The sequence below is a fragment of the Gavialis gangeticus genome, unplaced genomic scaffold (genome assembly GCF_001723915.1).
Source record: "Gavialis gangeticus isolate Ggan-Ray unplaced genomic scaffold, GavGan_comp1, whole genome shotgun sequence".
Taxonomy (NCBI): Eukaryota; Metazoa; Chordata; order Crocodylia; family Gavialidae; genus Gavialis; species Gavialis gangeticus.
This window is the reverse complement of record NW_017728992.1, coordinates 139,152,098-139,156,366: the sequence shown is the minus strand read 5'-3', so window position 1 is coordinate 139,156,366 and position 4,269 is coordinate 139,152,098. Positions and strand designations below refer to the sequence as shown.

Sequence of the window (4,269 nt, the reverse complement as noted above, 5' to 3'; positions counted from 1 at the left end):
CTCTCTCTTTTTTTTTTTTTTTTAAACTAACAGATAACCTTCAGTTCTACTGGACAATTCCAAAAGCTGTGCCAAGTTTAACAACGCCAGTTTAGAGCCAAAGCAGGAGGTGATGTTATTACTTTTAATTAGAGATAAAAGTTTTGCACAAAAATCATCAGAGTGTATTTGGACAAAAACTGGAGAGGGACCAACTTGTATGTATAATAACACAAACATACGCGCGCGCACACACACACACACACACACATATATATATATATAAATATGCACACATAGTGTGTGTGTGTGTGTGTGTGTGTGTGTGTGTGTGTGTGTGTGTGTGTACAAAGGTGTGCAATCTCTCCCTTTTAGGACTATATATATCAGTTTACAGTCACGGATGTCTATGCGTGTGTGTGTGTGTGTGTGTGTGTGTGTGTGTGTACACAAACACACATATGCATATATACACATATACATCTTTCTAAAAGATTTAAAAAGGGAAATGTATACTGAGAATTACATGTTTATCTTCTTAAAAAGCTATACACACTAAACCAGTTTTTAAAACTTCTAAGATGTTTCTATCAAAAAAATTGTGGTGCACTTAAACTTTTTCTTTAGTTTTCCCATTTAGTGTCATTTCCCTACATATAATGAAATAGAGAAGTAGACACTGTGGCATTTACAAAAATCTGTCATTTAAACTACCACCAAAAGAAAAAAACAATTCAACCATAAATGTAAAAACCATTGGACTGCTAGGCTCCAGCAAGCCCATAACTTCCAATTAGTACAGTATAAAATGGGTGGAAGGAGTACAGAAAGAAGAGTGTTAAAAAAACTAGAAACTAGAAAATACTTTTTTGGTGTTTTGAAGACCATGGAAATGTCTTTCCCTGGCTATCTCCAAAGTTCTGATCTATTGGTACGTGTCAATTCACATCCAATTCCAGGGATGATTGCCATAGTAAATGGAACTGATGGCTAGCAATCATATGCATAAATATGGTCCTGACAGGAGATTCAATTTTGAATTTTGAATTTTGTATGCTCATTGTTTTATTTATCATTAAGGTGCCATTGTCAAAAGATGACCATACCAAACAACATAGTGCATTACCATTATATGGTAACATATTGAAGGCCATTGCAAAAATGTAACAAGTACAAGGAAATCTTCCAGTTTCTATTTATTTTTTGCTCTTATCTGGTACTAAATCCAGATAAAATAATCTTTGTGAAGGAACACAATACAGAAATTGTTCTGAGCAGTCTTTTGTAAGGGATGCTACATAATTATCTCAACATTTGAGCACAGATCCAGGTCCTGTATTCTTCTAAATAGAGATCAAATGTTGATTTGTTTACTGAGGGCATTTGTTCTAGGCTGACTCCTCCTTGCTCTGAACAATTAATCTTTTCAAAGAATGAAAGGAGGAGACGGCTTACCTTCTCCTTTGTTCAGCAAGAAAATATTTGAATGGATTTCCATTTGTATTTCACTATTTTCTCCCCTACTGTGGAGTGTTGTTGGAATCTGAGAGCAACTGAAATGAATTCCAAAATTAACTGGAGCTTGAGGCTGGATGAGCAGCAGTAGATGGAGAGGCCTTCCTACCGGCCTTTTTTTTTTTTAATTATTATTATTATTTTGAATCACAGGATGCTTGCTCACCCACTTGGCCTTCATTTTCCAGGTTCCTTTGGCAGAAATAGCACTCTGCCTCTTAGATGGTGTGCTTTTGGATACCATTTTTTAAAAAAAGGTTAAAACAGCTTCATTGCTTCTTCAGACCTCCTCAGAGTCAGAAAAACAAAATGAAATTGTAGCAATGTTTCAAAAAGGACAAGGAGTAGTGAAGAGCAAGAATCATAGTATTTTTTACTGGATCAACTAAATGTCTGGAATAAGTTAGAAAAGCGTTCAAATACAAGACATTTTTCATCAGGTCTGATAACATAATTAAAAGAGGACATCAGGACAGCACAGACTTGATTCAAAGAACTATTCTGAGATTTTTTTTTCAACTTTTTTTGTTTAATATACTATCCTTGAAATATAGGACTGTAGGTATATCTCTTGAGCAGTGTATAAGCTATCTCCTGAATAAAGTATTGGATCTAGTGTCTGTGTAAATATAAACAGCCATTCTGTCTAATCCTATTTTCTTATTATTCTTTCTTTATGAGAAATTAAACTAGGCCAGAGTTCTATTAATAGCTATCACTTTAAAGTCTAGACCAGCATTCAGCTACATTTTGAAGCCACAGGCCAGAACAACACAGCTCAGGTCCAGGCAGCTGAGTGCTCTGACTCTACAGTCATGTCTGCTTCACGCTGCCAGTGGTTTCTCCCCCACCCCCAGGCTGTGGTGTAGGAATAGCTCCCCACCACTCATTCCTGGAACAGTTCCTCATCACCTGGCCCCAGCACAGGCAAAGCTCCTCCCTGACTCTCCCCATCTCTGGAATGCTGCCGAAGACCCACCAGCTCTGTAGGATGGATCCAGTGGCTCTGCAGACTGGATCTGGCCCATGGGCAGCATGTTGCTGACCCCTTGTCTAAACAAACCATTTTTCTACTACTGACAGAGATATTATGATCCCATTTTACTCTGGTACTCTACTGACCTGAATAATATAGATTTACATGAGGCTAACAGAGATCTGAATCTTGCACAGGACATTACAGACCTTTCTACATATAGGGGAAGCACCAGAAAGTTGACAGCCAGGGCCAGGGCCAAAGCCAACAATTAGCTGATTAAGACCCAGTGTGACACTCACCAATCTGAGACCCCAGTGTGGTCCCAAGAATGGAACTGATGTTCAGGGGACCTGCCACACATTCAACTTAAGGCACCATACAAACTAGTAATTTACAAACCAGCCATTAACACGTTAATCATGGCATAAATGTAACGTGTTTTGGGGGCTGAGAGTCTTAGATATTTTCACCTACTTGAAACTGGTAGATTAAAAATCAAAGCTAACACTCTAGTGCTAATGAAATATTTTTGCTATAACTATTTAGAAGATGGCTAATATTTCCTGCACAGCATATAATATATGGCACATACACAAACACAAGGATGTGAGCAGAGAGGTATAATTATCTCAGGTTTAAACAGTCAATGAAGGCTAGATCTGAAACTGGTGTTAAATTTTTAACCCTTTCTGGTAACTACTCTCAGGTAACTGGGGAGAGCATCTAGATCTACATTTAAATTAAATTTAAAAAAATGTTTAAATATTTTTCAAAATGTTGTATGCTTTTAAAGCATAAAGTGAACAGAAATATATATTGCTTCTCCAAACAATAGCATAAACATAGCAGTAGTTATTACCAATTCAGATGTGATAATCAGGGATCCAGGTTTTCCATTTCCAAAAGAAAAAAACTGTGGATTTCCCCTTTTAACTGAGAAAAATGCGGATTTCTCATTTTAATGGAAAAGCATGCAGATTTTTAACTGTTGCAAAGAGCTCTCTGCAGGCTGGCAGAGTTCCAGCCTGCAAGAGGAGGGAGGGAACAGGAGGAGGACAGGCAGGCAGGGGGCGCCAGGTACATATATATGAACTTGACTGCCAGGCAGCCTGGAGAGCAACTCCAGCAGGTAAGTTGGGTGGGTAGGGGGATTGGGGCCCCCATAATGAGGGCTGGAGGGAAGGAGGGAGTTAAGCATGGCTGGGGCTGTTGACCAGCCAGGTGGTGCATGGGGCTTGGGGTCCAGGGCCAGAATACATGGCCTCAGGCAGGGAGTGGGACAGGACTGCGGGTGGCTTGTCTGGGAGATGGAGGGTGTTGGTTCCCTGCCACTGCGTGCACTCCTGGAAGGGGCATTGCGGGGACATTCCCACCAGATCTGTGATTGGGTGGGTGGATGCAGGCTGCTCACTATGGGCTCAGGCTCTCCACCCTGCTGCCCTCCTCCCAGGGCCTCTGCTGCCCAGTAGGTGGGACCTGGCATGGCAGGGCATAGCAGGGCTGGGCAGGGAAGTTCCTTGGCACTACAAGCCCCACGCCACCCTGGAGAAGTGCCCTCTGCTTGACCAGCAGCAGTGGGGGTGTCAGCACAGAACTGTGGCCCTTGCTGCTGCCCGGTGGGTAGGGAGCACCTCTCCAGGGCAGCCCAGGACTTGCAGCAGCAAGGAGCTTGCCCACCCAACCCCACTCTGCCCTGCCATGTCAGGTCCTACAGTGTATTTTTCTGTAAAAGGCAGCAGAGCAGGGAACCAAAGGCCACAGTGGGCAGCCAGCACCTGCCCCCCCCCCCCCCCGGG

The 4,269-nt window shown here is 41.8% G+C and overlaps 1 long non-coding RNA gene across 2 annotated transcripts in view; it reads right to left on the bottom strand.

Annotated features, from left to right (window-relative positions):
- LOC109304976 overlaps positions 1–3,313 on the bottom strand; it is a 260,039-nt gene extending 256,726 nt beyond the window's left edge. For both annotated transcript variants that reach the window (XR_002099522.1, XR_002099523.1), the window contains exons 1-2: positions 1,661–3,313; positions 1,435–1,532 (exon numbers count right to left, since the gene is read on the bottom strand). This is a non-coding gene — a long non-coding RNA (uncharacterized LOC109304976). The remainder of the gene's footprint in view (positions 1–1,434; positions 1,533–1,660) is intronic.
- Between the last annotated feature and the right edge of the window lie 956 nt (positions 3,314–4,269).